The following is an 11,161-nucleotide window of genomic DNA, read 5'->3' on the forward strand; positions in this document are numbered from 1 at the left end:
AAAGCTGGACAATTTTCATCTTGAAAATTCATGGAAGAGTTGTAGCTTTAGCAGAAAAAGCTGCTTTTGGCTTCAGATAATTGAAACAAGAGATTTATTGAAACTGAAGCTACCAGCAGCTCATTAATCCCTTACCCTGGATGTGTGAATTCCTCTGAGAACTGGAGCACTGATATTCCAAGGTGTGAGTGGCTGCATTCAATTTTTTTTAATGAACTCCTTTCAGGCAAGGCTTGGAGAAAAGTGTGAACATTATATTATATTATATTATATCATGAAATTGAGCATTGTGTTTATTCACTGATATTTATTCTTGGGTATTTTTGAGTATCAGAGTTGAAGAGAGTGAAAACCAGAGAGTTTTTCTTTCTTGCCTGTCTGTTCTCCTAGAATTTCATTAATGCCTCTTACAACTCCTGTATGGATTTTATCTCCTATATTCTCATACCCTTTGCTAGCAAAGGATGGATTACACTGAAATTCAACCCTTGTCCAAGGTTTTTATCTCAGTTCTGTGATCTTTGAGGCTTTGGAACAACCCAACAAGTTAAACTTCAGCTGTAGGACTTGGATGCAGCAGGAATTTTAGAGAATTTACATTGTAGAGTTTGGATGGAGCTGAACACTTATGGAACAATAATTCCTGAGAGGAAAAAGAACAGCCAGGCTTCTCCATAAAACAAAATATTTTTCTCTGAGGGACAATGTCAAAACAAGTGTGGAATGGAATGTGTTTAATAATCAGGGAAAATAATCCTGTGCTTTCTTGGGCATGTTCTTCTCAACAAGTTCAAACTCTTTGTCTCTAATTTTCCATGTGCTGAGTGAACTCCAGGCTGTGGGAAGGGAGAACTGGAGTCAGCTGCTGGCAGGGACAACAGCAGGGCAATAAAGGGGAGTCAGGAGTACAAAAATTACCCCAAATTGGAATCTGCATTTTAATTAATGGCACTTTACCCTCCCCTATCAACTCAGGGTGGAGTGGGAATCAGATGAATGTGATTCATGCTGCTGCTGGACTGTGCTCCACATAAAAACAGCAGGGGAGTGCTGCAGGTGAGCTTCCAGCAGCATGGGCTGGCTCAGGGGGAGGAAAGGAGAAAAATTCTCCAGATTTATAATGGGAATAATGGAAGGAGATGTTGGAGAAGACTCAGGCAGGATGGGCTGTGCTGATCCCAACTCCCTCAAAAAATCCCTTCTTGTTATCTCAGTTCCACCAGGGGAACCACGGGGAGTCCTGCAGGTTTTGGGTACTCAAGAACCTCTTGGGCACTTCCCTTCTGGTTCAAAGGAGAAAAGAACTAATTGCAAAATATGTTTTTGCTACTGAACAGTGGCAAAACAACTTCCCAGCACAGGGAAGCCTGGCAAGGAAGGAGGGGAAGGTGCCCCAGGACAATTTCCAGACAGGACAGAAGCTCCAAATGCAGTTGATTCATAACTCTTGCAAAGTTCTTCTTGCCCAAAGGCAAGAATTGAAAGGGAAACTCATTGCTTAAAGAATCAGAGTCAGCTGAGAACCACCAGATAAGCACTGCAGTAAGGGAAGTGGATCCAAATGAATGGAATAAAGGTTTAAAAATAGCACATGATGCTGCCTGCAGGAGCTGCTGCTCAGGGAGGGACGTGGCTGCTGCCAAATGTTTGATCTGTGCTTGGATCCAGCAGCAGGATCTGGCAGGTGCCCTCAGAAACTCAGAGCACAGAGTGGATTTCTGAATATTCAACATCCCCTGGAGAAGCTGCTGCTTCCTCCGAGCCCCTCTGGGGTTGTGCTTGGCACCCAAAGTGCTGCCAGACTGGAAAACATTTGTTTTTTGTCAAAATATTTGTCAAGGAAAGATTTGTGATGTTTCTATTTATAGAAGTCAATGGCATCCAGGGGAAAAAAAACCCAAAAAAACAAAAGAGCAGGAGCAACTGGCATTTCTGGGGGCAATCAGAGATGTGGAAATCCCATTTTCCTGAGGAAGGTTAAAGCAGGGGGATCACACAGTGTCAGAGAAACCAGGTTTGGGAAGAGAAAACCAATCTCAGGGAACCAGGTTGGCCATTTTTTTACACAATCCTGAAATTGAAAATTCTCCTGTGCTTCAAAACCTGATTGAAGCAAAGGTGGTTTTTTAAACAAAAGTTTGGGAGAGAGAAAAAACATCAGCTGGATGCAAATCTTATGGGAAGGAATCTTTTGGAAATCTTGGAATTGTTTTTAAGATTAGCTGGGCCATTACAGGAGCTTCCTCCAGGACAAAGATTTTTCTCCCAGTCAAGCTCCAAAGTTTTCAACATTATGATATCAGCAACTCTTCATTTTCATTTTGAAAGGGCATTTCATGAACACCACCTCAGTCTCATGGCATGCTTTGATTTTTAGAAAGCAGCTCCACCCAAACTCCTTCAGGCACTGCATCATCAGGCCCAAGTCAGCTCCATTAAATGATGTGAACACCTTGGACAATCTCAGTCTGAGCAGGAAAACTTCACTTCTGCCAAAAGCTGAACCTTTCTGATGTGTGGGAAGCACTTACATTTTCAGAAATATGCAGCCATTTCTACCTTGCTGCTCTTGTCTGTGCAGACAGATTTATTTTCAGTTTTTAATGCATCAGGCCACTCCTGATCTGGGGCTTTATCATCTTGCACAGAAATCATAAATACAGCATTGATAGGAAAGTTCTAAAAGCTCAGGGAACAGCACATAACTCCAAGTTAATTTTGTTATTATCAAAACCTCCTCTGTGAGTTACTTCTCACAGTTCTCTCATTTCCTGCTGCACTTTCCAGATTTTCCTGGTACCATTGGTTAGGAATTGAGGATCTATCAATTCTCAGGGTCATCTCAGCCTGGCAGAATCCTTCCCCTTCCCTCCTGGAATCCCCAATTTCTGACATTCCCTGGGCTGTTTTCTCAGCCTGGCCCAACTCCTGCTTTGGACAGGAGCAGCACTGCAGATAACAATTCCAGCTCATGTCCATCACCAGCCTGGATTAAAGTTAATAAAATACATTGAAACATCCTTGAGCTTCATTGCACCTCATTAGCTGAAAAGTTGGGGAATAAAAAAATTAAAAAAAAATATATATATATATAAATTTGGAAATACAGCCAAAAGAGATACTGTAAATAAAACAGATGATGGGTTTTTAAACACATTTGCTCTGTGGCTTGTGAGGAATTGGGACGTGAGTGTCAGGGGTCACTTGGTTAGTATAGTATGTGGGGTTTTTACTAAAAATAGTTAAAGTTTCATCAGGGTTGGACTTTTGTGTGCCTATTTTTGGCATCCCTTGGTAGGAGAATGCACTGGCTGAACCTGCACTCCCACCCTGTGCTCTGCTATTAATAGCAGGGGGTTTAATGAGTAACCAGTGCCAGGGCAGGGGTGAGGGGGAAACCTTCAACCAGAGCCCTTCCCAGCCAGAGACACAAAAAGCAGCCCAGGGCAAGGGGGACACGGGGCTGGCTGCTCCTGGAGGGGAAATGTCCCCAGCTGGGGACAGAGCACATCCCACCTGAGAGGCAGAACTGCTGCTGACACTGGCAACCCCCCCAGCTGAGAGGGAAGGGTGGAAAAATTGGGATTGTTCAGCTTGGAGAAGCTTTGGATGATCCCATTGTGGCCTGAAGGAGCTGCAGGAAAGATGGAGAGAGACAATTTTTAGGGGTGGAGGGACAGGACACAGGTGGGATGCAGGCTCAGGTGGGGTTCAGGCTCAGGTGGGATGCAGGCTCAGAGCTCTTCTCCCAGATTTCCCAAATATTACCACATTTGGAACTGCTCTGACTCTGAAAAGCAAAATGGTGGTGTCAGAAGAAATAAAAGATCCAGGCCATTTTAAGATACCCTGTAAAGATAATGAGGGTCAGGATGTGACCCAAAAATGCCACCATGGTGCAGGAGGTGGCAGCCAGTGTCTGAGTGAATGCAAGCAGCACATTTCAGCCCTGTGACCTCAGGACAGAGCAGGAAAATCAGCAGGAAAAGCAGGAGAGCTGCAGAGCAGTGTGTGACAGCCCTCTGAGCAATGGGACTTTTACTTGGAAGGTTAAATAAGAAACAGAACTGAGTGCTGGTGGCTCTGTTCCAAGGATAATATTTGAACTAATGCAGCAGCTTTGATCATCCCACCACACATCATGTTTACTGGTGAAAAATGACAGAGTTTTCCTAAGCTCATGTGGATTTCCCCTCTTTTTGATCTCACAGCACCCTCAGCTTTCCTGTAAGGTTAGAAGGATTAATCCATATTTATGATAACACGAGAAATAAAGTGTTCTTTGTTTTTACATTTCCCAAACTGGACAGGATTGAGACAAATAATAAAACCAAACTGGTTGTTCTTCCCTGCTGTCACAAGTTAAAGGTTCTTTGTCATGGGCACATTCAGAGCAAGATTTCCACCAGCTCTTAGAGTTCAGAGCACTGCAATATTTCCTGGTTGGGCAGAGATGGTTCAAGTGGTGGGATAATGGCTGGCTGTGCTGGAAATGACCATTCCCACTTTCTAGAGAGATCATTAAAGCTCCATTAGCCTTTACCTCAAGGAGTTTGTTCTAGCAGAGAAGCTGTCATTAGTTTTGTGTGTTAATTGCTTGTTTTTTCAACCAGAATTGTCAGTAAGGAAAATTGTGGACATTTTGTCCAGCAGGGTTTGAGTCAAGACCACTTTGTTTGCACAGAGTGTGTAGAAAATATTCAGATGTGTAAAAGTCTTTGCAGGCATTGTTTTTTCTTTGCCATGAAAATATTTAGAGAAATTATCTCCCAACCCCATTTCTCTAGAATTTCATGGAAAATTTTCAGCTGGAGCTGCTTCTGTGTTGAATTTCTTTCTCTTTTACTCTCCCTCTCTGTCTCACCCAGAGCAGAAGCATCCCAAATCCCACACCCTAAACCCTGAGTTTGCTTTTGCACTCTCAGTTATTCCCCCACCCACCCATCCCATCTCCACATTGCACAAACCTTCAAGCCTGGGTTTGTTGCTACCAACAAAAACATTGGGTAGTCAGTGGTGTGAAAAAATCTCACTCAATTTTATTTCATATTCTTGGGCAAGCTGGTAGGAAAAAGTAAAGGATGATTGGCTGGGAGGAACATATTGCAAAAGGTTGTTCCTGCTTCTTCCCAGCAGTGAACTGTGTGATCTGGGCTGGAATAAATTCCTCTTGGAGAAGGGATGAGTGAGTTTGCTGGGATTATCAGGTTTGCCCATGAGTAAGGGCACTGCCCTGGCTTTCAGAAATTGCTGAGCTGATGGAAAACAGTTCCCATCTTTTATCTTTTATTGGATACTATTAAAGGTGGGAAAAACCCCCACTGGAATTTGAGGTCTCTGAGCTACTTCCTTGGTAGTGTTACAACCCATTTTAGCAGCTGGGTGATCCACCAGAGCTGCAGAAAGTTCACAAGGAAGTATAAATAAATCTATTTTACCATGGTGTGAGTGTCTAAACAGCATTTTCAGCAGAGTTCCCTTTGGGAGCAGGCTCTGGGGGAATCACAGAATCCAGCCATGCAGAGCAAACCCAGCTGACCCCAGCAGCAGGAATCCCTCCTGTGATAAGGGAGAGGCCAAGGAGTGCAGCCCATCCCAGCCCCACTCTGGATCCCTGGGTTCAAACACCCCTGCCCTGCTCCTGGCAGCTCCAGCCCCAGCCAGCAGCTCCAGCTAAACTCCATTCATCATGTATTCCCTTCAGCTGGAAATATGGAGAGGAATATATATAATAATGGGTTGTATTTTTTCTCCCCTGAGTGACCTCAAACTGTGTAAACTTTCAGGTTAAGTGCTCAATTAAAAGGTCAAATTATCCAAATAGAAAACTGAAGTGTCAGGCAATAATTGTCTACTGGACTCCGTTACCTGGGGAGTTCATTGCACACTGACCCCCATCACCTATTACCCAAACCAGAGGTGAGCTTGCACTTCCTGGCAGTTATTTATAACTGGCTCCTGCAAAGCCACAGCTAGGGAAGCACCCTTTGGAAATGGGAAATTTGCAGCATACACAAATACAACACAATTCCCAATTCCCAATTTTTTTTTCCTGGGGAGAAAAAAAAAAAAAAAAAAAAAAAAAAAAGATTAGTCCCTATTTCTCACCAGCATTGCAAAAAGTGACATTTAAGTCACAGAATATTTGAGCTGTTACTAACACTTGCTGCAGAAACCTCATTTTATGGAATGTGCCCACAGTTTTCCCTTGGGATTTCTGCTCTGACTCAGTGCTTCAAACTCGTTGTTTTTGACCCAAAGCTCAGCTCCTGTTGGTGCCTCCAGCAGGGAACAGGGACATCTGGAAATCATTCCCTCTCTGGTGCCTGCTCAGCACCACTGGGGAGGAATTCCTCTCTAGGGTGAGAAGGGGCTGGGATGGAATTCCCAGGGCAGCTGTGGCTGCCCCATCCCTGGAAGTGTCCCAGGCCAGGCTGGGCAGTGGAAGGTGTCTCTGGGCAGTGGGATGTGTCCCTGGGCAGTGGAAGGTGTCCCTGCACAGTGGAAGGTGTCCCTGAGCAGTGGAAGGTGTCCCTGGGCACTGGAAGGTGTCCCTGCACACTGGAAGGTGTCCCTGGGCAGTGGAAGGTGTCCCTGGGCACTGGAAGGTGTCCCTGCACACTGGAAGGTGTCCCTGCACAGTGGAAGGTGTCCCTGAGCAGTGGAAGGTGTCCCTGGGCAGTAGAAGGTGTCCCTGGGCACTGGAAGGTGTCCCTGCACAGTGGAAGGTGTCCCTGAGCAGTGGAAGGTGTCCCTGGGCAGTAGAAGGTGTCCCTGGGCACTGGAAGGTGTCCCTGAGCAGTAGAAGGTGTCCTTGGGCAGTGGAAGGTGTCCCTGCACAGTGGATGGTGTCCCTGGGCACTGGAAGGTGTCCCTGGGCAGTAGAAGGTGTCCCTGGGCACTGGAAGGTGTCCCTGGGCAGTGGAAGGTGTCCCTGCACAGTGGAAGGTGTCCCTGCACAGTAGAAGGTGTCCCTGGGCAGTGGAAGGTGTCCCTGGGCAGTGGAAGGTGTCCCTGAGCACTGGGATGTGTCCCTGAGCAGTGGAAGGTGTCCCTGAGCACTGGGATGTGTCCCTGAGCAGTGGAAGGTGTCCCTGGGCAGTGGAAGGTGTCCCTGAGCACTGGGATGTGTCCCTGAGCAGTGGAAGGTGTCCCTGGGCAGTAGAAGGTGTCCCTGAGCAGTGGAAGGTGTCCCTGGGCAGTGGAAGGTGTCCCTGCACAGTGGAAGGTGTCCCTGAGCAGTGGAAGGTGTCCCTGGGCAGTGGAAGGTGTCCCTGGGCAGTGGAAGGTGTCCCTGAGCAGTGGAAGGTGTCCCTGGGCAGTAGAAGGTGTCCCTGGGCACTGGAAGGTGTCCCTGAGCAGTGGAAGGTGTCCCTGGGCAGTGGAAGGTGTCCCTGCACAGTGGAAGGTGTCCCTGAGCAGTGGAAGGTGTCCCTGGGCAGTGGAAGGTGTCCCTGCACAGTGGAAGGTGTCCCTGCACAGTCGGATGTGTCCCTGAGCAGTGGGATGTGTCTCTGGGCAGTGGAAGGTGTCCCTGAGCAGTGGGATGTGTCCCTGGGCAGTGGAAGGTGTCCCTGGGCACCCATTTCAGAGCTCTTGGCTCCTACTTTGTCAGGTTATCTTAAATAAGCAAAGCAGCTAATAGTTAAAAGGGTTATTTATTCCAAAGCACATCTTATTCCAAAGCCCATCAGTCTCAACAGACAAGCACACAAGCAGTGGCAAAGCAGCAGCAAGAAGCAAATGACTAAAAGCCACAATGGCTAAAAGCACCAACTCTCCCCAGTACAAACTCTTCTATAGGATTTTTCCTACCAGCTAAGATGCAAACTCAGACCAGCACACCTTAACCTGTTAGAATCCTAGTTTCTTAGTACACCAGGTTATGTATAGACTATGCATACACTGTATCTTGTTCTATCTGAAAAATGTCAGCAATATTCTCCCTATAGTTCTGTTATGTCTAAACCCTGTCTACAACTCTGGGCCTGGAGCCTCTATTGAAGATATCAGTATGGTTCAACCTTCACTAGAACTCACTCTACTACTGTGGTATTTGAAACTTTTCACTTACTAAAAGCATTAGAACTCATCCTAAAACTTACTGACTAACTAACTTAAACATCTACTTCATGTGTGAGTGGTTTAAAGCACTTCAACCCATCCACAGGCTTTAATTCAAGCCCTGCACTCTGATTTCTCTGAAGGATTCAGACCCCTGACTCACTGGCTGCAGCACAGGCAGGGCTGATGGATGAGCTGCAATGTCCCTGCCAGAGCTGGGTGAAAGGGGTGGGATCCTCTCCCTGGGTTAGGAGTGCTCAGATGGGGCTGGGCTGGTTCTGCTCTCGAACTCAGCCACCCCCAGGTGCCACATGATGCAGAGATCCCCTTCCCTTGTCCCTCCTGTCCCCTCTGGGAGTCACATTCCAGCTGCAGAAACATTAACCACGGTGTCCTCTGTCAACCCAGCCCTGCAGCAGCTGCAGGAGCCCAGAACCTGCTGCTTGCTGAGATACCAGATCCCTGATAAGGGCTGTAATCCCCTCTCAGAGCTACAAACTGATAGCAGAAACACACACACACACACAAACACAAAAAAAAAAAAAAAAAAAAAAAAAAAAAAAAAAAGCTGCTAAAATATCTATTACTCCTCTTTTAGAATTCTGTGAGCCCACATCATCTCAACACAATGGTAAAAATCCTTCCTGAGTCACTGCTGGGTTTGTTGTGAGGCCTGAGTGAGTGAGCCCTGACATATGAGTCACCTTCAATCATTAACCACACCTGAAAACACCAGCACGGACTCTCTGACCCCAGGGGACAAATTTAACAACACAAAAACTTGATCTGAAGAGAGAGAGAAAAAAAAAAAAATAAAGCTAACTTTAGAATGAGAGTGGTTCAGAGCAAACAGTGGCAGTCGTGTGGCTTGAGACACAGCCTGAGTCATGGGCTGGAATTTACCTCCCCCTCCACCTCTGCCTGCACAACAGGCATCTCCAGGAGGTTTTCCATGCCTAAATTGGGGTTTTTATGCAAAATGGGAACAATGGGATGAAGCTGGAGTAGGAGTCAATCATAACAGCTGGTTTTCTTTAAAGAGAGAAATTTGATAGTTAAAGAAATATTTAAGTTGCTCCTAACAACCCAAATATCAATGTTCAAATCAACTTCTCTTGCTTGCATTTCTTTATTTAAAAGACAATCATAATGATAATCTGATTTTTTAAAGGATGTGTGAATATGTCCTTGACCTGTTGACAGCCACGTGTTATTTTCACAGCTGGGACTTAGGATTTTACTCCAGATGCTAAAAACAAACCTGCCCATGAGTCTGCCATGACAAGAACAGCTCTTGTGCAGCCAAACTCTCCCCTCAGCCACCACAATCATTCTATTTTAACAACACAAGTTGGTGTTGTAGCAGCTTGGAGGAAACCCAGAGGGCTTGGAAAGATTATTTCTTCCAGAGTTGGCAATTAAAGAGCAGAAATGTCACTTCCAGTTTGAGCTGCAGCAACGTGCACAGGCAGGTGCAGCTCATCATTCAGGTCTGTCCTCGGCCAAAGGCAGAACAGAACAGACAGAAAATTCCTCTGCAGGAGGGGGGAAGTGGCTGCAATACCTGGAAAGGGTTGGAAGGCACAAGGCTGCTTGAGAGCACCTTGTTTTGAGTCCCAAAATGCTCAAAAATTTAGAATTGAGGTTTATTATATTAGCACACTTTCTACCACGGAGAAAAAGGGTCAGAAAGTTAAAAGTGGGGTTGATTAGGGAAGGGAAGGGAAGGGAAGGGAGGGAAGGGAAGGGAAGGGAAGGGAAGGGAAGAGAGAGAAGGGAAGGGAAGGGAAGGGAAGGGAAGGGAAGGGAAGGGAAGGGAAGGGAAGGGAAGGGAAGGGAAGGGAAGGGAAGGGAAGGGAAGGGAAGGGAAGGGAAGGGAAGGGAAGGGAAGGGAAGGGAAGGGAAGGGAAGGGAAGGGAAGGGAAGGGAAGGGAAGGGAAGGGAAGGGAAGGGAAGGGAAGGGAAGGGAAGGGAAGGGAAGGGAAGGGAAGGGAAGGAAAGGAAAGGAAAGGAAAGGAAAGGAAAGGAAAGGAAAGGAAAGGAAAGGAAAGGAAAGGAAAGGAAAGGAAAGGAAAGGAAAGGAAAGGAAAGGAAAGGAAAGGAAAGGAAAGGAAAGGAAAGGAAAGGAAAATCCCCGTTTTGGAATGTCCTCGCTGAGCGCGGCTTAACGCCGCCACCTGCTGACGCTGCCGAGCATCCCGGAGCATCCCAAAATTTCCATAAGCTTCACAGAACTCCCATGGGCATTCCTGAGCATCCCAGAATTTCCCTGAGCATCCCCGCCAGCTCAAGATGAGAATGTCAGATTTAAAGCTGCAATTGCTTTTTACAAGTGGGTAAAATAAAGGGAGGAATTCAATGTTATAAGGGAAGTGTAATTGGCCACATGGAAAGTTGCACTCACACGAGTGAATCTCCTCCATTTAAAGCTCAAAAAGTGACATTTGGACTTGAATCCAGGAGTAGCTGCTCCAAGCTGCATCAGACCGAAAAATATTCTAATAGGTTTATTTTCTTTTAACCAATTTTGAGTTATTTTAGCTCCTCACCTTCTTAAGCACAGCTCCTACTTCTGCTTTTGAGGATTTCACTTTTAAATATTTAATTGAGTCACGAAGTTCCTACTTGGCAATATTATCCCTTCAAAACTGTAGAGTATTGCTGGGTTTGGGTATCATTGATTTTACTGCCAGTGAGTTAAGTTAGGCCCTAGATTTTTGAAGTGCTCTATGAATTCTGAATATTTGATAAATCCTCTTTGCCTCCCTTTGCAATATTGACAATTTTCTCACCCTGATAATTGTTTTTTTTTAAACCCAGACCTATCAAAATATTTCTAGATACACTCAAAGCCAGGCACCACTGAATCAATAAAACAACAAAATCCACGGTGTCATTTTTTGGGGTTTGTTTTTTTGAGGATTTTTTTTTGGTGTTTTTTTTTGTTTGTTTGTTTGTTTGTGTTTTTTTTTTTAATTAAGCAAGTGGTTTTGTGCTGCTGTAATGTCACTGCCTGCCAGAGAGCTGTGCTGAAGGACAGGGTTGCTCAGGAAACCCTGGAATTCTCCTGGAATAAAGCTTTGGCTTCAGCAATGAG

Source organism: Erithacus rubecula (genome assembly GCF_903797595.1).
Source record: "Erithacus rubecula genome assembly, chromosome: 18".
Classification (NCBI taxonomy): Eukaryota; Metazoa; Chordata; class Aves; order Passeriformes; family Muscicapidae; genus Erithacus; species Erithacus rubecula.